Source organism: Papio anubis, chromosome 15, assembly GCF_008728515.1.
Source record: "Papio anubis isolate 15944 chromosome 15, Panubis1.0, whole genome shotgun sequence".
NCBI lineage: Eukaryota > Metazoa > Chordata > Mammalia > Primates > Cercopithecidae > Papio > Papio anubis.
This window is the reverse complement of record NC_044990.1, coordinates 1,594,785-1,620,466: the sequence shown is the minus strand read 5'-3', so window position 1 is coordinate 1,620,466 and position 25,682 is coordinate 1,594,785. Positions and strand designations below refer to the sequence as shown.

Here is a 25,682-nt window from a genome sequence, read left to right as displayed (position 1 = left end):
AGATCGAGACCATCCTGGCTGACACGGTGAAACCCCGTCTCTACTAAAAAATACAAAAACCTAGCCGGGCGTGGTGGCGGTGCCTGTAGTCCCAGCTACTCGGGAGGCTGAGGCAGGAGAATGGCGTAAACCTGGGAGGCGGAGCTTGCAGTGAGCTGAGATCCGGCCACTGCACTCCAGTCTGGGCGACAAAGCGAGACTGTCTCAACCAAAAAAAAAAAAAAAAAATCCAGGCACCAAAAAGGGCTACATATTTAGTAGAAAAGACAAAGTTGGAAGGATATGACAAGTGAACCAATAAGCAAATCAGTCTGCAGGCAGTGGATTTGAAAACATTAATAATTTAGAGTCTTCCCTAATGTTTTCTAACCAGCTTTACTCTTATGCTGGAATTTGAATTTATACCATACTCACAGTCCAAGAAACCGCAAACCAATAAATCAAACTAGAATGGTTCCCGACTGGCACTCCTTCCAGAACCATGCAGAAACCAGGCAACTCATCTCAATTCTGGTCTCTCAGGACACCCAAAGTTAAAGTTTAGACAAACACGGGCTATTTCTAAAATTTAACGAAGAGTTGAAGAGTCAAACTGCCATAAGCAGGAGGCAACAGAAAACCATAAAGAGAAAAAAAAGACATCGAAAATACAAGTCTTTACATTGTAACAGACTTCACACTCAGGAAGCAGGTTTAAAAGTGTTTAAAGTGAAAAGATGGAGATCAACACGATGGGGAGCATTAAAAGGGGCCACTGGTCCACTCTGGAACTTCAAGGTAGATTTTCTGAAAAAGATGATGCTTGAGCTTGGGCGTGAAGGACAGTAAATAATAAACCAGGGGAAAAAGTGGTGAGGGAGTTTCAGAGAAAAAGATCACAATGAACAAATACTTGGAAGTATTGAACAGCAGAGGGACTTCAGGGGAAATTATAAACATTTACCTATTACTGCAGTAACAGACGTAGAGCAGAGAGTAACAGGAGATGCCTGTACAGTAGATTAAGAAGTACAGACATTATTTAATAGGCAATAGAGAGGCAAAAAGGGATTTTAAGAAGGGAAGTCTCACGATAATTCTGTTTTTGGTAGCCTGTCTTTCAGGGGTGAGGACAGAGGGCAACACTGAAGCGTCAGGGATCCGTTAGGCGGCTACGACACAGCTTAGGTGAGAGATGCCGAGGGCCTGAAAAACCAGGGTGGTAGTAAGAATCGAGAGGAGAGACAGATTGGAGAAACAGCAGAAAAAATTAGCACAACTTGTGATTGACTAGCTATGTGGAGGATAGCCAAAGCAATCCTACATGAAAAGAATGAAGCTGGAGATGCCACACCACCCGTCTTCAAACCATCTACAAGGCTACAGCGAGCACAACATCATGGCACTGGTGAAAAAACAGACGCACAGGCCAACGGAACAGGTTAGAGAACCCAGAAACGAAGCTGCACAGCTACAACCATCTGATCTTCGACAAAGCCAATAAAAACAAGCAATGGAGAAAGGACTTCCTACTCAACCAATGGCGCTGGGATAACTGACTAGCCATATGCAGAAGATGGAAACTGGACCCCTTCCTTTCACCACAAACAAAAATCAACCCATGATGGATAAAAGACTTAAATGTAAAACCTAAAACTCTAAAATCCCTGGAAGATAACCTAGGAAATACCATCCTGACATAGGCCCTTGTGAAGATTTCATGATGAAGATGCCAAAAGCAATTGCAACAAAAACAAAACCAGACGAGTGGGACCTAATTAAAGAGCTTCTGCACAGCAAAAGAAACTATCAACAGACTAAACAGACAGCCTACAGAATGAGAAAAAATATTTACAAATTATGCATCTGACAAGGGTCTGATATCTAGAATCTATAAGGAACTCAAATTTACAAGCAAAAAACAACCCCACTAAGAAAAAATGGGGTGGGGGGGGGCCAAAGGACATGAACAGACACTTCTCAAAAGACATACACACAGCTAACAAACATGAAAAAATGCTCAACATCACTCATCCTAGAGAAATGCAATTCAGAACTACAATGAGATACCATCTCATACTAGTCAGAATGGCTATTATTAAAATGCCGAAAAATAGATGCTGGCAAAGTTGCAGAGGAAAGGGAATGGTTATACACTACTGGTGGGTATGTAGATTAGCTCAGCCATTATGGAAAGCAGTTTGGTGATTTCTCAAAGAACTTGAGAATTACCCTGAAACCCAGCAATCCTATTACTGAGTATGTACCCACAGGAAGGTAAACATCATTCTACTGTGAAGACACACGCACACATATGTTCATCGCAGCACCAGCAATCCTATTACTGAGTACGTACCCACAGGAATGTAAGTATCACTCTACTGTGAAGACACATGCACACATATGTTCATCGCAGCACCAGCAATCCTATCACTGAGTATGTACCCAAAGGAACGTAAATATCATTCTACCGTGAAGACACATGCACACATATGTTCATCGCAGCACCAGCAATCCTATTACTGAGTATGTACCCACAGGAAGGTAAACATCATTCTACTGTGAAGACACATGCACACATATGTTCATCGCAGCACCAGCAATCCTATTACTGAGTATGTACCCACAGGAATGTAAGTATCACTCTACTGTGAAGACACACGCACACATATGTTCATCGCAGCACTATTCACAATAGCAAAGACACAGAACTGACCTAGGTGCCCATCAATGGTGAACTTAATAAAAAAAATGTGGCACACATATACCATGGAATATTATGCAGCCATAAAATAAAAACAAGATCATGTCCTTTGCAGCAATACAGATGGAGCTGGAGGCCATCCAGCTCCAGCTTAAAAATTATTCTAAGCAAATTAACACAGGAACAGGAAACCAAATACTTCATGTTCTCACTTATAAGTAGGAGTTAAACATTGAGTACACATGGGCACAAATATGGGAACAACAGACATTGGGGCCTACTTGAGGGCTGGAGGCTGGGAGGAGGGTGAGTCTCAAAAAGCTACCTATCGGGTACTATGCTTATTACCTGAGTGACAAAATAATCTGTGCATCAAACCCCCATGACACAAAATTTACACATATAACAAACCTGCACATGTACCCCGAACCTAAAACAAATGTTAAAAATTAATTAAATAAAATGTGCACACAAAAAATAAACTAGATTTAGGCATGTCTATTTGTATATAAAAATGGAACTATTGGCTCAGTCATAACCCAACTGAATTATATCTCAGTATATCAAAATGGTTAATATTGATGTAAAGATAATCAACAAGAAAACAGAAACTATTTCAGGTCAGATTGAGGATTTTACATGAAATTATCACTGCTGGGAAACCAACAGATTACATGTCAGATGGACCCCAGGAGACATGTGAGGACTGACACAATGTGGAATAAACATTTAAAAAAAGGCCAGGCATGGTGGCTCATGCTTGTAATCCCAGCACTTTGGGAGGCTGAAGTAGGCGGATCACCTGAGGTCTGGGGTTCAAGACCAGTGGGGCCAAAATGGCAAAACCCCATCTCTACAAAAATACCAGATACCAGAGGCTGGGAAGTGTGCGTAAGTTGGCAGGGAAGAGTGGTTGGTTAATACAGTTAGACAGAAGGAATAAGTTCTAATGTTCTATAGCAGAGTAGGGTGACTACAGTTAACAACAATGTATTGTGTATTTCAAAATAGCTCTACGAGAGGACTTGAAATGTTCCCAACATATAGAAATAACAAATACTCAAAGTGGCAGATACCTTTAATACCCCGATTGGTCATTACACGTTCTATGCATGTAACAACATACTATCTGTACCCCATAAATATGTACAAATATTTGTTGTGTGCCAATTAAAAATAAAATTTTAAAAATAAAAATACAGTGAACCTACACAATGGAGTATTATTCAGCATTAATACACTGCAAGTTGGATAAACCTTGAAAACATGCTACATGAGAGAAACAATGCATAAAAGATCACAAATTGGGCTGAGCATGGTGGCTCACGCCTGTAATCCTGGCACTTTGGGAGACCGAGGCAGGCACATCGGTTGAGCTCAGGAGTTCCAGACCAGCCTGGGCAACATGACGAAACCCGTCTCAACAAAAAAAATTAGGCAGGTGTGGTGGTGCACACCTGTGGTCCCAGCTACTGGCTACTCACGAGGCTGATACAGGATGAAGGCATCAGGGCAGTTTCATGGCTGGGATCAACTCTTTTGGAAGCAGGCCCTAGCAGGACTTGGTGTCCACATCCTGGATATGGTCCTGCAGAGAGCCTGGAATACTTACCCCTCAATCCGTGGGGAGGAGCAGAGGCTGACGCCTTGAGGACTTACTGTCCTTCTGACCTGTCCTGATGTTTCCAAGGCACTGGGGTTTCAGGACTGGATAAAACTGTTCTAAGGCCACAGTGTGGAAACTGCAGTGTGGAAACTGCAGTATGGCAACTGCAGTAAATCACAAGCCAAATCCTCGACTTTGGCACTGTCCAAAGTACCTTTCTTGGCCAGGTGCGGTGGCTCACGCCTGTAATCTCAGCACTTTGGGAGGCTGAGGAGGTGGATTACCTGAGGTCAGGAGTTCGAGAACAGCCTAGACTATGTGGTGAAACCCCTTCTCTACTTTAAAAAAAAAAATACAAAAAATTAGCTGGGCGTGGTGATGGACACCTGTAATCCCAGCTACTGAGGAGGTTTAGGCAGGAGAATCGCTTGAACCCAAGAGGCGGAGCTTGCAGTGAGCTGACATCCAGCCACTACACTCCAGCCTGGGCGACAGAGCGAGACTCCGTCTCAAAAAAAAAAAAAAAAAAAAAAAAAAAAAAAGTGACAGTTTCCACAGTCCTTTCCTGTTTTTACTTCAGATAACAATTGCCTTAAGGAGCTGGAAATGAGTTACCCACTACCTCCTTTTCCAACACTGAAATATCGATAATATGCACAGTGTCATGTGGATAATTGTCACATTTATCTCCTCAACCTGACCAAAAAAAAGATGTTTCTCTCCTGTCTTATAAATTAAATTTTCTCAGAAACCAGGTCAAATTTAAGATAAATTCCATTGGAGTTTGATCACTTACAATTTTGATGCACTTAAGTGTTTCACTGCTGATGACAATATACCACGAGTTGGTGCTTTCCTAGCACACTATTTGGTGGTTCCCAGATAATACATTCTATCCTTGTTAATAGTCTAAGATTTAAAATGTTACAGTACAAAGTAAAATTTTGAAAAATAAAATGTTACAGTATACAACAGAAAATAGTTACAGAAGCAAACCCCCTCACAATGTTGTTGCTGTAGAAACAGGGATGATGATGGTGATGATGCTTTACTTCTTAACCTCACTTACTCCTCACACCAACCTCATATAATGAGTCCTATTATTATTATTCCCATCATTTTAGAGATGAAGGAAGTGAGGCTTGAAGAGACCAATTCTGTAACTCACTCAGGGTCTTGAACTTCTAACCACTATGCTTCACTGACTCTCCTGAATAAAGTCATATCATTATACCTCAATACTGTTATTTTTTTTTCTTCCTTTTTTATTTATTTATTTATTTTTTTCTTGAGACAGAGTTTCACTCTGTAACCCTGGCTGGAGTCCAGTGGCGCAATCTTGGCCGCAACCTCTGCCTCCCGGGTTCAACTGATTCTCCTGCCTCAGCCTCCCAAGTAACTAGGATTACAGGCATGAGCCACCGTGCCTGGCCTAATACTGGGTTTTCAAATCAACTTTTTAACCATGAGGACTTGGAACATCCAAGTTTCTTCAAATAATGAAATCCAAACATGTTGTAAGAGTAGACCAAATCTTTCCTTAATATCAGATATTATTTTGCAGAAGAGGAAACTGAGGCCCAGGAGCTTAAATAATTTCCTCAAAGGCAAATGGCCAATAATGGACAGAGCTGGTACTCGGATTGGTACAACTTAAAAATGCATTGGCCTTTTTACCTTACCGTGATACCTTCCAGAATACAGAAACCATACTTTAAGCAATACATACATTATGTAATACATGAAACATAGTATGCTATATTATTGCAGGTACAATATGAATATACAGGCCAGGTATGGTGGTTCACACCTGTAATCCCAGCACTTTGGGAGGCCAAGGCAGGTGGATTACCTGAGGTCAGGAGTTTGAGACCAGCCTGGCCAACACTGTGAAACCCCTTCTCTACTAAAAATACAAAAATTAGCTGGGTGTGGTGATGCACACCTGTAATCCCAGCTACTCGGCTGGGGGATGAGAATTGCTTGAACCTGGGAGGCAGAGGTTGCAGTGAGCCGAGATCATGCCACTGCACTCCAGCCTGGGAGACAGAGGGAGAATTCGTCTCAAAAAACAAAAACAAAAATATGAATATATGAAATATTAAGAATTTGCTAAAAGAATCTGTAATTCTCTAAAGTTTTCCTATAAAAAGAAACACTTAATATTAATTATATTATTGACATGTAAGATTAAATATTTCTGATATTTAAACTTCTGTTCCACTTATTAATCCAGCAAATTAAAGATGATCAAAAATTAAGATACTACAATGATACCACAACATTATGAAGGTTAAAATATGGACTACATTTTCCTAAGACTTATTCAGCCTCTTCCAACTTCTAGCTAATCTTACCCTAAAAGTACATCAATCTTTTCTAATTCAAAATACTCCTATAAATTCAATTAAAATGTTTAACTGATGACAACATTGGTATCATAAAAAATATATAGCATAGTAATACTGTTTTCCTTTTGATTTAGGAAGGGGTAACATCTCCAAAAACTACCCAGTAGATGATATTCTGTTGCCAGTTCAAAGCATCTATATTATGTGGGCAAAGATTTCAAAAGCCTACTAATGTTTTTGCTTTGAGTGGCTCATACAGGTTCCCTGCACCTCATTAATGCAATGGTTTTATGACTAAAGGACACCAGCGTGAGACTTTAAGAGTTGTAACGTTCTCCAAAATTAAAGTATAATTTCATACCCCTTATTTAATATATAGAAGATTCACCAAGTAATATCCTGTTGAGCGATTAGAAAATTGCAATCATTTGCAGTTCTCAGTCCTTTTATGTTATAGAAATTCATGATGCATTTTTGCCATATAGTTTTACTTCTTCATTTTCCTTACCAAGCATCTAAAACTAAGTGAAATTCTAACATCTTTTTAAAAAAACCTTGTCAGATTTATTTTAGGACACCATGAAGATATCTACAAAGTGTTTTGAAATTCATGTAAGTATCTACACTCTGAAAGTGAGTATCTGGCAGAAATAATTTCAATCAATAAATTTTATAACCCCTGAAATTAACACTTACCTGCTTCATTGTTAATTGGGAACTCCCACTGTTCCCCCTCTTTTGTCCACTGGATCAGCTCTTCAAACCCATTCTGAAGGGGTTGTTCATTTACTGTGGCTAACTGCTTAGCAAATTCCACATCCCAAAGCGAAGGTGACGTGTCTGTATAATAAAGACATTTTAAGTAAGAACAAGTCAATGTAAATATCCTTCTTTAAAAAGTTATAACCAATCCTGAATTGATCATGTATTTTTCAGACCTTGACACTCACAATAGCATATAATAAAAAGTTACTGAGAGATAACTGCAAAAATTATATTAAAAATTATAACTACAATAATGGCAAGCTTAACTTCTGTTTTACAACAATGCCAGGTAATCATGGCCCCTCTATTGGAAAGAAAAAAATAAATTTGTATTTTGTTTCAGGGTATTTTTATGAATGTGAATGTTTTTTGTACAATATACGACTCTGGTTTTTAAAGACTAGCCTGTTTATTTTTAGTCTATCAAAATTAGTCACTAACGTACTACTGTTAACAACCAAAGAAGTTAAATTTACAGAATGACCATAAAACTGCTAATGAATACTGAGTACTTCCTCTGTGCTGAAATGCTTTTTATGCATTAGTGCATGTAATCCTCACAACCGACCCTATGAGTAAGGTATTATCATGTTGGCTAATTACCACCATCATATTACATGTTTCAATAACTTATTTACTTTTGAAACTTCAGATCATCTTTTGAGAATGAATCATATTCCCACCAGTTACTGTTGCTGGGAACGTAAAATGGTACAACCACCTTGGACCAACAGTTTGATGGCTTCTTATAAAGTTAAAAATATATCTATTATTCAACATAGTCATTTCATTCCTGGATATTCACCCAAGAGATAATACATGTCCACGCAAAGATTTGCACACAAAAGTTAATGGCAGCTTTCTTTGTAATAGCCAAATGTGGGTTGTAATTTGGGAAACAACCCAAATGTCTACTAACAGGTGAATAGGTACAAAAATGTGACACATTCATACAACTGTATACTACTCAGTAATACAAATGTGTTACTAGTACATGTAACAGCATGGATGAATCTCAAATCATTATGCTGAGTCAAAGCCAGATGCAAAGGAGTACATAGTGTGTGATTTCAGTTACGTACAACTCTAAAAGATGCAAACTAATCTATTGTAACAGCAGATCAATGGTTGCCTGCGTAATGTCTCTGTGTGTGTGTGTGTGTGTGTGTGTGTGTGTGTTTGTGTATTGCAAAAGGACACAAGGGAACTTTGGAGGATCACAAAAATGTTCAAAATTATAACTGGCAGTTTCATGGGTGTATATATTTGTCAAAACTAGTCAAGTTATATACCTTAAATATGTGCAGTTTATTGCACACAAATTGTACCTTAATAAAGTTGCAAAAAGAAAATGAATAACGATATCTATCCCTTGGCTACCTTTTTCCCTATATTTTTATTCTTCAGTTATTTTTAACAACATTTTTGATCTTTCTTATTTTTTTTCTGTGTGATCTCGCTTTTTAAAATAAATGAGGATCGGCCAGGCGCGGTGGCTCACGCCTGTAATCCCAGCACTTTGGGAGGCCAAGGCGGGCGAATCACTAGGTCAGGAGATCGAGACCATCCTGGCTAACATGGTGAAACCCCATCTCTACTAAAAATACAAAAAAAAGTAGCTGGGCATGGTGGTGGGGGCCTGTAGTCCCAGCTACTCGGGAGGCTGAGGCAGGAGAATGGTGTGAACCCAGGAGGTGGAGCTTGCAGTGAGCCGAGATTGCGCCACTGCACTCCAGCCTGGGCCACAGAGTGAGACTCTGTCTCAAATAAATAAATAAATAAAATAAAGTAAAATAAATGAGGATCGTATGGTTTGGTAATCTACTTTTTTCACTGAATGCTTGCATCAGTATCCCATTTTATATATAGATGTATCACAATCCCCGACTGTTGAATATTTTGATCATTTATATATTTTCTCTTTTAAATACTATAATGACAAATATCCTTATAGTTACACTTTTGTGCATATCTGTAATATTTCCTTAAAACAAATTTCTAGGAACACAATTTCTGGGTTAGAGGCATAGATTGCCTATGATCTATCCTCCAGCTTACCGCTTTATTCACTCTTGCCAAGCCCACTAAAGCACATCAACAAATAGCTCATTTACTCTTCTGTGAGCCTTATTTTATCTATTTTGCTTTTTCTGAATCTGTTTCTGAGCCTTTATGTGCAGAAATGTGTCTAACCACACACTGACTGCTAGATATTAAGTATTTTGGCCTAGATCATCTGATACTGGGAAACAATCAGTTGTCAGCCTTAACCAGCCACATTTACAGAGCAATCACACCAGTAGAATAACTTCATTGTCTCGGTTATCTTCTACTTAGGGGTCACTGACTGACCTATGTCTTTTCCATCATCATTAGGATCATCACTCTGCTTTTACACTTGCTAACAGTTGCAAGCATTTATTAAATATGTATTATATTCCAAGCACTATGCCCAACGCTTCCTCAGATTACCTCATTTAATCCTTGAGATGCATGTACTAGCCCTCACTTTATAGGTGGGGAACGGTTAGTGTGGCGGAATCTGAATTTGAATCCAGTTCTACACAACACCAACACTCTTTCTGTTAAGCTATACTGCCTGTCGACTCTAGGTTAACCAGCAGGGCCTATGACTACATCCTCTGCAGCAGTGGTAAGAACTTAGTGTGGAACAAGACGTGGGAATCATGGAACAGAGTAACTCATTCAATCGGTCAATAAAAAAAATTACTGAATGCCTACTATATTTCCAGCATTACTTGAGGTGGTGGGAAAACGACAGCAAACAACTGCTAAATTTATGTTTCCATATTTTGCTATTCTTGTACTTAATTGGGAGCATTCTTTAGACTCATGCAAGTGTAGCATATTCAAACAGTACCTTCATTAGAGGAAATTATTATATAAATTTGGGTGCTATTTTCCTCACTAGAATACAGTCATTTGATACTGTTTGATAGAATACATAAAACTTCAATGCTTCCTTGCCAACTCACTTCAGTTTTAGAATTAAGATTTTTTCATTTTAAAAAGTAAGCTGGCTCCTTCAAGAATCTCAAGAATCTTCAAGTGTCTCATTTGGCTGGACAACAGCAGCTGCCCTGACAACAACAAATTTCTTTCTTTTTTTTTTTTTTGAGACGGAGTTTTGCTCGTTGCCCAGACTGGAGTGTATGGGCTCACTGCAACCTCCGCCTCTTGGGTTCAAGTGATTCTCCCGCCTCAGCCTCCCGAGTAGCTGGGATTACAGGTGCCCATCACCACGCCCAGCCAATTTTTGCATTTTTAGTAGAGATGGGGTTTCACCATGTTGGCCAGGCTGGTCTTGAACTCCTGACCTCAGGTGATACACCCACATTGGCCTCCCAAAGTGCTGGGATTACAGGCATGAGCCACGACGCCCAGCCAACAAATTCCTTTCCGATGCACACTTAACCATTTGAGCTGGGGAGAGGCGAGTCATTGTCCCTATGCATTCTGCATTTCCTTTTTATCATACACAAGAGAATGCAGTTTTCGCAATACAAGAAGGGGGTTGTTCTTCTAGTTTCACTTTCAGTTCAAATGAACAAACACCAAATTAACTTCTTTCCTCTATAGATGTATATTTTATAGTACAATTTGCTCAAAAAAAGAATTTAAGATGCAAGATAACTAGTTCCTATGATCTGTAAGCCACATGAGTAGGTTCTACATGAATGAGATTTAGCTCCAGTAGTATATTAAATAGGGGGAAAATCAAAAGTTTCTATAAGTAACTGGTAGAAAGATTAAATGAGCCCTTGGAGGCCAGCCTAGGAACTTATCTTTTATATCCAACACTCTTTCCCCTGCCTGCAGCTTCGAGATGGAATCTCACTCTGTTGCTTAGGATGGAGTGTTATGGCATAATGGTGGCTCACTGCAGCCTCCAGTTCTGGGCTCTAGTGATCCTGCCACCTCAACCTCCCAAGTCGCTAGGATTACAGGCATGTACTACCATGACTGGATAATTTTTTTCTATTTTTTAGAGACAGGGGCTCACTATGTTGTCCAGGCTGGTCTTGAACTCCTAGTCGCAAGCCATCCTGTTGTCTCAGCCTCCCAAGTCCATCTACAACATTATTTCTACCAAGATCCTAAAAACTAACTTCTATTCTTTAGAAATGCTCATCACTTACATGCTGGAAACCATTCATATTGAGTTTCTTCATTGATTTTACTAGTAAACCAAATTTAATGTCAAGCAAGAAGACACTCTCATTTCTCTTTTAGACTTAAAATGGCAAATTTCTTACCCAAAGAAAACACTACAAGTCTGTTAAATATATTCCTTGAATGTTCTTCCCATCTCCTGAACAATCACTAAGTCACTTCAGTAAGTTTTTTTATAAATGCTATCTCCTCTTCCAGGCAGTAAGTTGTCAAAGGGCAGGAACCAGTATATCTTTATGTAATAGCAATGGTAGTTGATTATTAATGCTCTAACCCAAATTAGTAGCTAATCTGAACCTCTGGATTCGGTCATTGGTAGTACTCACCTCCCACTGTCTCACAGAATGCAACATTTCATGGGGGAAACCTGACCAAAACTAGCAATATCGACAACTGTAGTGTGCTGTGTGCCCCACCAGGTTACTTCAGAGTGCATGTGTGTTGCCTGGATCCTGAAGGCTGAGCAGGGAGCCAAGGCCATAGTGCCTAGCTGAGGAGCAGGGATCCCTGAGAACCCAAACATCCCGGGGCACGCCTGAGAACATATCAAAGAAAACACTGTCATTGTGCACATAGAGTAGGCAAACAGTCAGAACACTAGCTTAAAGGCAGCTTAGAGATGGGAGGCAGGGTGACTCTAGAGCTGCTCAGGAATGTCCAGTATGTAAGTCCTAGTAAACTCACCTATTCGTCAAGCTGAACTTGCCCAAATTATTCTTTGGTCTCTCGATGCCTTCCCAGTTTGGGGGGATGTTACAGTCCCAAGTTTTCCTTATAACGACCACCACATTCATAAGCAGGATCCAGGCCAATGACAGAATAGAATATTAAAATATTCAACTATTATACCATCAGAACACTAAGGACGAACATCTTGGAAAGATGGAATGTTTCTCCACCTGAGAAATAGTATTATTCTTTTTATTTTTCAAGTTTAATTTTTAATTTGTTAGAACCCAGTAAATGATGATTTTAAAAGCAGAGTTTGCATCAAATTAACACTTAACTCAGGGCAAAAATACATTTTAAAAACCTAAATCTTAAGGCAGAAGTAAAACATTATAAAAACAGTATGTCTAATACAGACCATAAAATGTCAGATTTTTAAGAGATTCACATAGTATTTTATAGCACTAAAATATTAATACAGTCAGGAATATTATCAATTGGTCCAAGATTTCTGTTTATAAAATGTTTAGACTGCTAATTGAAGAAGTGTTGCTGTATAAGTAATAGCTACAATACAACCAACAAAGTGATTGTTTTCATGACAAAAGAACTAAGGCAGGTAATTGCGTGGTTTCCATTTGTAAAGCTTTTGCAGTATTAAATATAAAGTATTACTAGGGGTATTTTTTGATTCATCTCCCTACCCTAATGCCCCCAGAATGTACATCACTTCCCTTTAACTGTATTTTCAAAATTCTGTGAACCACCATACCTATTCATTGTAGGCCTGACCCTATGAATTGTTTACTTTGATATGGTGGAAAAATAATTTTGGTAAACGACTCCATCTTCTCCTAGTCATTGAGCAATTTCAAACAGAAGTCTTAAGAATTTTTGCACCCCGACGAGGGAACAACCTGTTTCTTTACCACTCTGAAGTTTGAATTTTGACTAGAATCTGTGAGCATCGTCGATATTGCTGGTTTTGGTCAGGTTTCGCCCATGAAATGTTGCATTCTGTGCGACAGTGGGAAAACACATTTCATATTTATGTGCAGTTAACAGGAGCCCTTCGGAGAAACAGGATTAACAATCTTACATTTCCCCTTGTGATCAAAACCGTTTGTTTTTAGGGAGCAGGATAAGATTTAAAAGTGCTTCAAATCAGAAAACAAGCATTAGCTAGCTTACACATTCCACTGAGTAGTGTCAAAAAAGATAAATGCATTTAAAATAATTTGTAAGTCCAGCAAATATAAGCTTGATGGGTTCCTAGCTAACATATTAAGTAATAACAAAGATTCATTTTTTTACAAACTTTTTTTTTTTTTTTTTTGAGACAGAGTCTCGCTCTGTCCCCAGGCTGGAGTGCTATGGCGCGATCTCCACTCACTGCAAGCTCCGCCTCCCAGGTTTACGCCATTCTCCTGCCTCAGCCTCCCGAGTACCTGGGACTACAGGCGCCGCCACCACACCCAGCTAGTTTTTTGTATTTTTAGCGGAGACGGAGTTTCACCGTGTTAGCCAGGATGGTCTCGATCTCCTGACCTCATGATCCGCCCGTCTCGGCCTCCCAAAGTGCTGGGATTACAGGTGTGAGCCACCGCGCCCGGCCTTTTTTACAAACTTTTAAGCTATTTTAGTAAAATGGCTATAGACCTCACTGTACTTCTATTTATCTGTGCATTAATAAAAACCTATTAAAATTCCTTATTTACTACTTCTGAAAAAGTCTAATCAAATAAGATCACTAAAATTACCAGAAAAGCTTTGAAATACTGATTGCAGATTCATTTCAAAGTAGATTTAACCCCTTTCAGGATCTGGTGTTTAAATCACGAATGTTTTCACCAACTTCAACTCTGAAAAATATAAAAATTTTAGCCAGTGCTGGCTATAGTTAAACAGTACTGGTATTACTTGAAAAAATAAAAATAAAAAATATATTGTCAATCATGCATTCCACAATTTTTTTTTTTGAGCTCGACAGTATATTTATATTTTTCTCATTAAATGTTCAAAACCAAAAGCGGTTTCTCCTTGCAGCAAATACACATTAAAATACAGTCTCTGTACAGCCAAGGGCTCTGGGCCCTGGCTTGCCCCATGTCCCTGTGCCTCCCGGGTCAAACCCAAAAATAAATATAGTGTTATTGCTCTGCAGGACATAGAGGCAGTGCTCTCCTATCCCCTGAGGAGGCTGGGTGGGAGCTGATGGGGAAGACTTGGCCACCCCAGGGGTCCAGGGGCTGGAGCCTGCTTGGAGTTATTGCTTCAAGGGGGGGCACTAATGCCCAATGCAAATGATGAGAGGAGGAGCAAAGGGAGCATGGGCCTTTGCTCTCCAAGTCCCACTCTGCTTTGAAGAGGGGGTAGGATTAAGCAGCAACAAAAGCATCACCCACTGGGAGACTGTAGCCTCCATCCCCTTCCCTCCCTGAGATAGGCTTCTGCCTCCTACACATCCCCTGCAGCCCCCTATGGCTTCTGCAAGGCCCCCTACGCTCTGGGGGCACGTTATGGCTTGCAAGGGGCAGCACTGTGCCCAGAGCCTGGACACGTTCCCAGCTTCTGACAGCCCCTAGGAGGGGGGAGGGGAGGGAGTGGGGCCTGCTCCCAGGGGCTGATGGCATTGCCCTGGCCCTGCCAGCAGGTTGTGGCACTGCCCAGGCCCCAGCTCCGCCCCTGTCCTTGGGGCTGACCCCACACTAGGCAGGTCCTGCCAGAGCCCCCACCAATCCCACCTCTTGCTCAGTCCATCATGGCCTCGAGCATCTCCAAGAACAGCTTGTGCACGGGCACCTTGACCTCCAGCTTCACCCCATAGAAATGGGCCAGCACTTTGCCTGCTGTCTGGCGGAGGAGCGGTAGCGTGAGCAGCGGCCTGCCTGCCCGGCGCGGCTCAGCACCCTCTCCGGTGCCAGCCCGGCCAGCTTCGTACTCCAGCAGGGCCTCGTGCAGAGCTTCCGGCAGCTGCTCCACAGCCTCGGCATCTTCGATGTGCACGCAGCTTGAACTGGCAAGGGCCAGTGCCTTCAGTAGAACGTACTCCTCTCCCTCCAGCCGCAGGGCCTGCAGCCTCCGCACCAGTTGCAGCAGGGCAGACCCCCGTTCCCCCAGTCCAGCTGCCCGTGCCCCCTCTTCATCCAGGACTAAGTCCTCAGCGAAAGCCAGCTCATCCTGCAGTGGCAGTGAGAGCTGGGCCACACCCGGCACCAGCAACTCCATCCACACGCTCTGCAGTCCTGACATCTGGTCAGACAGCGACAGCAATGAGAAGCCCGGGATGCTCTTGGCCCAGCTGATGGTGACCACGATCTCTCAGTCAAAGAGGTCACAGAGGGTAGCCACAGCTGGGAGGTGCCCATCAGGACCAGCAGGGTCGGGCATGGCATAGAGCTTCTCAGGCTCAACCACCAGCAGATGAGACACCAGCACATTGACTGGGGCTGTCTTCTGGGGGCCTCCAGCAACTGCCAGGGGCCCAGCAGGGAAGAGGCCCGGAAAGGGCAGCAGATCCACCTCTGGCCGCTGCTTGTACTTCTGCCACTCACCCTGGACGCGGTCCAGGCGCACTCCCGCAGGCACTTGATGAAGCGGCAGGCCTGGCAAGCCTTGTGTCTCCGCTTGGTGATCTCACACTTGTTGGATGCCGGACAGCTGTACTCGATGCTCCCCTGGATGGTCCTCTTGAAGAGGGCTTTGCAGTTCTCACAGGATGCCACACTGTAGTGGTAGCCGGAGGCCACGTCCCCACAGACCAGGCAGAGGCCCTTGGGCAGGGAGCTGAGCACCAGCTTCCCACCGCCCTGTTCGCCATGCCCAGCCTCCTCTTCCTTGTGGCCTGGGAAGCAGCGGGTGGGAGCTGGACCAGGGGCCAGGGCCACAGGAGGCTCCGGTCTCCGTCTCAGAGGAACCCTTCGGACTGTCAGGCCTGGCCGGTTCTGCCATGATGTACAGAGGCTCACTGCCCACCACCTGGCTGGACATTGTTAGGCAGGGACCCGGACCCGACATGGCGGCGCCACTCGGAGTAGCGGGCCCTTTGTTTCGAGACTTCCCTCCCTCTTTGAACACACCCTCAGACTTACATACATCAGAGGTTCCAGCTGGGCAGCCACACTGCCCCATGACCTGCAGCTCACCTGCATTCTATAAGTTGGTAAACAGCAGTTTCGGTTAAGTTTCCAAAGACCCCTTCCTCGTGACCCTTACTCAACTCCTGCCCTAGTAGTTTCAAGACCCCCCAGGCCCTGTTTGCACAACCAGCTTCCCTGCCTCTTGGGCTGTAAGAAGCCCCTACCCTCCTCCCTCAGCGCGACTTCCCCGGCCCACGCCTTTGGACCCAGGAACCTCGCCCGCAAGCCCTAATAAAAGCTATTCTCACTGCCATTTGCCTTGTGTCTTCGTTCCCGGTTCGGCTCCAGCCTCAGTTTACCCTTACGGACATGGCGCTGGTCACCTGACACGCGGCTGCCCTCCTCCCCAGCAGGCCGATGATCCCAGGCACAAGGCGGGCGCCGCTCCACCTCCTCATGCCCGGCCTGCAGGTCCACTCTTCCACTCCCGCTGTGGCAGAGGCTGCCACCCGCCGCACCCAGCCCCCAACCTGGCACACCTTCGGGAAGCTCCCTAAAGTTGCCAGGCCTCCCCCCAGCCCCGACGCCCGCCGGAGAGCTCTGCCAGGTTATCAGGAAGTAAGTGGGGAGAGCCAGGGAACAGGAAGTTCCCCCTGCCCTTGCGATGACCTTTGACCCAGAGAGGAGGGCGGCCCCAGGCCCCTTCGAGCGCCCCCACGCGGTCCTCAGAGCCGCTTCCCCGACGTAGAGCCCTCCCCGTCTTCCACCCCCCGGACTTCGGCAAGCGCGGGATGGAAACCTGCAAACCTGCCCCGGGCGGGCTGGATCGGAGGCCCAACCGGGACCCGGGCCTGGACCCGCAGCCAGAGCCAGATCCTGCCCCAGGCCGGTCCACCAGGACTCGGACGCGGGATCTCGCCGGAACCCTGACCAGTCCGGCCCTCGACTGGGTCCCGCCCGTGCCCCAGCCTGGCCCCAGAGCCGGACCCCGCCTGCAGCCCGCCCGCCTCCCTGCCCCGCATCCCACAATTTCAAGAACTAAGCGGCCCGGCGCGGTGGCTCGGGCCTGTCATTCCAGCACTTTGGGAGGCCGAGGCGGGCGGATCACGAGGTCAGGAGGTCTAGACCATCCTGGCTAACACAATGAAACTCCGTCTCTACTAAAAATACACACACACACAAAAATTTGCTGGGCGTGGTGGCGGCGCCTGTAGTCCCACTACTCGGGAGGCTGAGACAGGAGAATGGCGTGAACCTGGGAGGCGGAGCTTGCAGTGAGCTGAGATCCGGCCACTGCACTCCAGCCTCGGCAACAGAGCGAGACTCTGTCTCAAAAACAAACAAACAAAAAAACCCTAAGATATAACTCAAATATTGTTATGTCTTTGCAGATTATCTCAACTTCCATCAGGCCTCAGCTGAAAGCTCATCTGCAAAACGCATCAGCACTCATGTAAAATAAAAGGAGTATGGAGGTGACTTTGTACACAAACTGTCCAGTGTTTGGCTTCCAGTTTCCCTCTTGTGGGTAACTATTCTAGGTATGACACCTTGAGCATGAAATGAGGGGTAGATAGAACAGCACAGCGTTGGGCTAACAAGAATTAGTGTGTAGACTGGGCACGGTGGCTCACACCTGTAGTCCCAGCACTTTGGGAGGCCAAGGCAGGAGGATCACCTGTGGTCAGGAGTTCAAGACCAGCCTGGCCAACATGGTGAAACCCCATCTCTATTAAACATACTATTAGCTCTCTATTAAAAATACAAACATTAGGCCGGGTGCGGTGGCTCACGCCTGTAATCCCAGCACTTTGGGAGGCTGAGCGGGTGGATCACGGGGTCAGGAGTTCAAGACGAGCCTGGCCAAGATGCTGAAACCCCGTCTCTACTAAAAATACAAAAAAAACTAGCCTGGTGTGGTGGCAGGTGTCTGTAATCCCAGCCACTGGAGAGGCTGAGGCAGAGAACTGATTGAACCCGGGAGGTGGAGCTTGCAGTGAGCCCAGATGGCGCCACTATACTCCAGCCTGGGGAACAGAGCGAGAATCATCAAAAAAAAAAAAAAAAAAAAATTAGCTGGGCGTGGTGGCAGGTGCCTGGAATCCCAGCTACTTGGGAGGCTGGAGCAGGAGAATCACCTGAACCCAGGAGGCGGCGGTTGCAGTGAGCTGAGATTGTGCCATTGCACTCCAGCCTGGGCAACAAGACTAAAACTCCATCTCCAAAAAAAAAAAAAAAAAAAATTAATGTTAAAAAGTTTTCTGCTGAATATCTGTTCTGTTCTTACTATAGTTATTCTGTGCAACATATAACCTGTACTACCATTTTTTCTTGTTTATCTATTTGTGGAAATGAGCTCAATAAAATGTGAAATACACGTTAGTTTGCTTTAGATGCAAAGATTAGCTGTTTTTGGCTTAACTGTATCATAACCAAAAAAGTCTATGCCTTGATAATACAATATGAAAAAGTTCACATATGTACATGGGTACATTCCTTCATTAAAGTTTTTCCTTAATTCTATCTCAATGTGTCTTTACAACTGATACAACTCATCTTTACAACAAAAGTCAGAAAGGACAAAGCAGAATGAGTTCATTTTACAGCACTTTAGGTTTTCTGAAGTGTTCCTTTAGGACTTAAAGGACATCATTGAAATGTTGCTTTCCATAGTCTGCAGGATCTATCTGAAGCTCTCGTTCTTCATCATCTTGGATGTCTTCCACTCCACCATCACCATCTTCTTCCTCATTGTAAGCCAGCTCAGCCTGCTCGTCTGCCTCATACTCACCTACGTTACCATCATCCCCATCATAATCCGCCAGTTTAGAGCCATGCTCCGGATCAAAAGGGGATTCATTCTCATCAAAGAATCAGCTTTGCTTCAATTTATGGAAATCACTGACTCTATCCTTGCTAGCTCGCTTTAGTGTATCTGTTTGAATTCTGGGCTCACTGTCCGAGTTTGAGCCTGGAATTAAATGCTGAAGAGGACTGGAAGGCTTCTATTTTGAAGTACCAGGGTTTCCATTGTGGTTTACGTGTGAATCTGGAGGCATATTTGGGGAGAGAGTTGTCCAGTTGGAAGCTGGGAGATGGCTTGATGACTTCCATGTTGAGAAACTGAAATAGGAGGCTTCCTTAAAGCAGAGGGAAGATCATCAGCTTTTGCTAGGTCATTCTCTTCTATTCCAGGCATCCCTGCATCACCACCTCTTTTGATTTGTTCTTTCCCATGTAGAATATGATTGCTTGAGGGTTCTTCATTCTTATCTGCAACATTCTCAGCTACTTTTGGAATATTTTTAGGTACTACTTGATTGTTTATACCCAATTCTTTTCTGTCATTTGATTGAATCTTGTGGGCCTCTTGGTTTTGTTCCTGTAAAAACTGGTCTGCTAACTTTTTTTTTTTTTTTTTTTTGAGACGGAGTCTCGCGCTGTGTCACCCAGGCTGGAGTACAGTGGGGCAATCTCGGCTCACTGCAAGCTCCGCCTCCCAGGTTCACGCCATTCTCCTGCCTCAGCCTCCGGGTAGCTGGGACTACAGGCGCCCGCCACCACGCCCGGCTAGTTTTTTGTATTTTTAGTAGAGACGGGGTTTCACCATGTTAGCCAGGATGGTCTCGATCTCCTGACCTCGTGATCCGCCCGTCTCGGCCTCCCAAAGTGCTGGGATTACAGGCTTGAGCCACCGCGCCTGGCCGGTCTGCTAACTTTTTAATATTTTCTTCATGCTGTGCTCTCATTTCCTTGATCTGCTGTTCACACTGAAAACTTTCATATTCTAACCTCTTCACAAGGTAAGTATTGTTCTTCCTATAGTCCTGAAGTTGGTCTTCTTGTGGAAGAAACTCCTGACGAAGCTTAGCAAGGTGCTCCTTTAAATGATGTATGTCTGCCATCTGATATGATATGTTGTTCTACAGTTTAACCTTGTCATCCTCGCATCTCTTCCCCGGGCCCTCTCTGACCTGCAGCCGGCTGCTGAGGCGGCCGTAGTCGGCCTCCTTCTGGTGATCTGTTTCTTGTGCGTGTCCACCAACAGCAAGGGGTCCCAATTGCGCTTTTCCAGCCGCCCGCGGGACCTGGCCCTGCAGCTCGGCCTCCTCCTCCTGAAGCAGGACGTGGCAGAAGAGATGTTCCAGTAGTTGAAGGCGAGGACCACGATCACTATCAGCAGCACCACCAGCACGAGAGAAGGCAGGCGGCCAGCAGGCCGCTTGGCCCCGAGACCCACCATGAGGCCAAATCCGGCTGTCCCCGAGGGGCCTCGCCGCAGACACCTGCAGGCAGAAGCCAGGCCTCGGCTGGAGTTGCCCCGGGGACACGGCCCCAGGGCCGGCAGGGGGAGGAGGCGGGCTTATCGGTCTCCGGCGAGCAGGGGAACGGGGTGGGGACGCAAGCCGCAGGTCCTCGCCGCTCTGCTCCTCAAATCAGGCCAAAACGCGTTCCGGATGCTTTGAACCCCACCCTGCACCTGCCCAAGGGAACAGGGAGAACCCAGCTGCCCGCATCCCGAACCCAACACCTCCGATAGTGTTATTCCTAACAAACCGGTTTCAGGTGTGTCTTTAGTAACTGCCGTCAGGTCAAAAATATTAAGTTTTTTCCCCGTGAATATATTTTCCCTAAGTCTAAAAAAAAAAAAAAAACATTTTAATGAATATATTTTAAACTGTCAACAAAAATTATGAGAAGATATCTTAAGTGAAATATTCCATGTAGAAATTAAAAATAATTCCACTGACCCACATCAAAAATCTTAGCTAAATTGCCACATTTTTAGGACTGATAAACTAAAAACAGAAATGTGCACTTGAAGTTTTGCTTCATACTACAACAAATCGGTTAAAGCAATTTAATTTCCAAAATACCTAATTGAAAAGATTAGCTTAATTTGCCATAATTTTTATTTTTTCCCATTTATATTAAGGTTTTAAAAACTCCATATTGTGAAAAACTATAAAACTATCCTAAATTAGAAGCTGTTAAAGTCAACGTTTGTCTTTAAGGGCAGAAAACACTGCAATGTTTAATTATAAATCATAATTATAAAAAATTGCATAGGTAAATCACAACATTCTCTTTCATAAAGCAATCATTCTGTAATTTAAAAATAATTTTTTTTTTTTTTTTTTTTTTTTTTTTGAGACGGAGTCTCGCTCTGTCGCCCAGGCTGGAGTGCAGTGGCCGGATCTCAGCTCACTGCAAGCTCCGCCTCCCGGGTTCACGCCATTCTCCTGCCTCAGCCTCCCGAGTAGCTGGGACTACAGGCGCCCGCCACCTCGCCCGGCTAGTTTTTTGTATTTTTTTAGTAGAGACGGGGTTTCACCGTGTTAGCCAGGATGGTCTCGATCTCCCGACCTCGTGATCCGCCCGTCTCGGCCTCCCAAAGTGCTGGGATTACAGGCTTGAGAAAAATAATTATTAACTTTCTTTACATGACTATTTTTAATTAGCTATTGAAGTTAATATCAGAGAGTTAATAGGTGACATTTTCTTGCACATTTGATAACCAACTGCTTTATGCATCAATTCATATATTTACTTGAATAAATTTACTGGCAGGTTAAAATCCAGTTTATAAACTGGAGGGTTGGCCAGGCAAGGTGGCTCACGCCTGTAATCCCAGCACTTTGTGAGGCCAAGGTGGGTGGCTCACCTGAGGTCAGGAGTTCGAGACCAGCCTGGCCAACATGGTAAAACGCCGTCTCTACTAAAAATACAAAACAATTAGCCGGGTGTGAGGGCAGATGCCTGTAATTCCAGCTGCTCAGGAGTCTGAGGCAAGAGAATCCCTTGAACCCAGGAGGCAGAGGTTGCAGTGAGCTGAGATTGTGCCACTTCACTCCAGGCTGGGCAATAAGAGAGAGACACCATCTCAAAAAATAAAAATAAAAAATAAAATAAAGTGGGGGGTTAGTTTTAAAAATAATTTTGAGGCCGGGCGTGGTGGCTCATGCCTGTAATTCCAGCACTTTGGGAGGCCAAAGCGGGTGGATCATGAGATCAGGAGTTCAAGACCAGCCTGGCCAGCATGGTGAAACCCTGTCTCTACTAAAAACACATAAAAAATTAACTGGGCATGGTGGTGCGTGGTGGCTCACGCCTGTAATTCCAGCACTTTGGGAGGCCAAAGCGAGTGGATCATGAGATCAGGAGTTCAAGACCAGCCTGGTCAGCATGGTGAAACCCTGTCTCTACTAAAAACACACAAAAAATTAACTGGGCATGGTGGCGCATGCCTGTAATCCCAGCCACTTGGGAGGCTGAGTCCCAGCTACTTAGGAGGCTGAGGCAGGAGAATCGCTTGACCCCAGGAGGTGGAATTTGCAGTGAGCCGAGATCATGCCACCGCACTCCAACCTGGGCAACAGAGCAAGACTCCATCTAAAACAAACAAAAAATTTGAATTCTTGTTTTTTTAACAAACAAAATTACTTCTCTCTAGTAAACAGAAATAACTGGAAAAAATGCAAATACCATATGAATGTTAAATAATGTGATCTCAAATCATATAATCTTTCTTCTAGCTGGTTCCCAAGTTATTTACAAACAAAGACTTTTATGCTCCACAACTCTCTTCACTGCCTGGCCTTCTTCTCCCTCAACCGCACGTCTGGCAAATAGGATGGTGGATTAAAGCAAGTCACAGCAGAGGGCGAATGCCGTGGTAAAGTATTGAATCTCAAAAGAGTAATGTACTATAAAGAAAGGGAATGGACATTTGCTGAGCACATACTATGTACCAGATCTATTCCTCAAGAAAACCATTTAAGCTCGGTTTCAGTTTCAGCATTTTATAGCTGGGGAAACACGTTGATGGAAGTTATAAAAGGTGCCCAGTCACAGAATAGTCAGTGGCAGTGCCAACATTCTGAGGCAGGCCAGTGTGAACTGTCAACCTCCAACAGAAGGAATCAGCCCAGGCCTGGGTTGTCTGGGGTTGTCACCCCAGATCCTGCCCCAGTCATAGCAGGGCGAACAACTTGACGTCTCATCATTTTTCCCCTTACTCCCCTCTAGCTGGCTTTTTAACACATTGAAGGCACAGAAACCCCTTTCCTACTTTAGCTTCTAATTTTAACAATATTAAATATCAAATCTAATATTAAAAATCAAATTATAACATACCATCCTGATGCAGTTGCACAGAATCACGTCATATTCTCGAGGATTAACTGATTCAGTTAAATCTTCTTAAGTAAAACTCCAGGTAGACCTCTCCTTTATTCAGTAATATGTAACAGATGCTAAATCACTTTAAATTAGCAATTCAAATCATCTTCCAAAGTCACCATAACCTCTTGAACTTCCGGTGTTAACTGCTGACCACCTTTTCCAACCTTCTTGTATAAACCAGTAGTGTAACACCTGGAAGGAATTAACACAAGTTTCTGATTCACTTAAAACGAATCCACAGAATACATAATGCAGTGAAAACACCGCAGCTGAGAGCGTATCTGCTGTAACGACAAGTTGATTTTTGTCAGACCATGCCAAATACCTGCTTCCTCCTTCCCAGCTATCACTTTCAGGGTTTAAAGGTGAGAAAGAACAGTAACTTCATGCAAATACAGAACAACTTTAGATTCTACAATGACTTTGTAAGGCATGGCTCAGCATCTTTAAGAACTTCAAATCAGTAAATTCAAATGGCCACAAATAATCTACCACTTTAAGGTATCACATAAACTTTTTTCCCTCTTGCCTTTCCTTCTTTTCATTGATGATGGGTTATTTCTCTAAGGTACACCAAAAGATAAGCATGTATTGAGATATAAAGGGGATATGAATACACAGTATTAGACACTGATATTCAAATGAAAAATAATGTTTCTCACAAAACACTTCTTTGTTCAGAATTGAGTCAGTTCCTCTTATTCTAAATCAAAGGACCCCTATTCGTCGTGGGTAGATGTGAAGCATGGCCCATTTTGACTTAAGGTATGGAAAACTGCAGGACTGACTAAATCCAGCACACGGTTCCCTCTCTAGGAAGTGGTATACAGAGAGTAAGAGCACAGATGTAAATGCATTCATAATGCTCAGATATCCAACAGCAATAATACACACACGCAAAAAGGTAAAAGTCTACAGTTAAGGTAAAAACAAACTACACAAACAAAACCCAGCAGATTGCAAAGCCTGATACCTTTTTGTAAGATCAGCAGTCTTCTCCTGGCCAGGATAATTGTCATAGCCTTCCTCAAACTGAATCTGATGCTCTGGTCTTGAACGAACTCTACCGAACTCTATCTGTAGCAGATCTGGCAACATTCATATCTGACACTATGTTACTGAAACTGAAATAATAAAAAGGTCAAGTGTATTAGAAATCTTAGCTACAGAACAGTAAAAACTTTCTTCAACAGAAGACTGATATCATTTAATGCTTATTTCATTTTTACATACTAATTATACAGCATAAAAAATGTTTAAATAAAAAATGTCACCTATTAATATTCACATAACACAGAACATTACAATTCATGTTTACTTTCATCTTTTAATTTAAAGACGTTCTTCAGAAATATTGATTTAAATCGTAAGTGTCTCATGAAAAGTTATTCAGAGAAAATGATAGGAAAGTAAAATCAGTATCTGTATACCTATCACCTACATTCGATAACTAAATTAAAACCAAGGGTTAGCCATATTATTTGCTGCTTTGTATTTATTCAAACACAAACAAAATGAGTCACTGAACTGACAGTCCAGATATCTATGTCTTCCTTTTTAAAAAAATTACTATTTATTTTAGAGATAGGGTCTCACTCTATCGCCCAGGCTGGAGTGCAGTGTTGAGATCACAGCTCAATGCAGCTTCAAACCCTGGACTTAAGTGATCCTCCTGCCTCAGCCTCCAAAATTAAAATCCAAAAATTAGTGCCCAGCTAATTTTTTTATGTTTTGTAGAGATGAGGTCTTGCTTTGTTGCCCAGGATGATCTCAAATTCCTAGACTCAAGTGATCCTCTCGCCTCAGCCTCCCAAAGTGCTGGGATCATGGGCATGAGCCAGCGCATACGGCCATTTCTTTTCACTTCTTGAAATAAACCTGGTACAAACGCTCGCTGAGAACACCTGGTTCAGATCGCTCTACAAAATAAAGCTGTGTTACCACGTTATGAAGTAGGCAGCAAGTAGTATAACATCACATAAAATAATGAGAGACGAAGAGAATACGTGGAAAGATATCAGCTGAACTATAAGAATAGGAGGAAAAAGAGAAGGAAACAGACCTGAAGATTACCATACTGTGCATAAAACAAGCTATGTAACTGAAAAAAAATTACTTTTCTCAGAGAAGCTACCTTATTCTGTTATTTA

General features: G+C 43.2%; 2 pseudogenes across 1 annotated transcript; both read right to left on the bottom strand.

The window, feature by feature from the left end:
* Positions 1–16,951, bottom strand: part of LOC110742234 — a 37,796-nt pseudogene extending 20,845 nt beyond the window's left edge.
* Positions 16,952–18,627: 1,676 nt separating this feature from the next.
* LOC101007770 lies at positions 18,628–20,967 on the bottom strand (annotated as a pseudogene). The gene is made up of 2 exons (XR_004178611.1): positions 20,061–20,967; positions 18,628–19,750 (listed from the first exon to the last, which is right to left on the bottom strand). The product of XR_004178611.1 is annotated as a protein CASC4-like (transcript).
* Between the last annotated feature and the right edge of the window lie 4,715 nt (positions 20,968–25,682).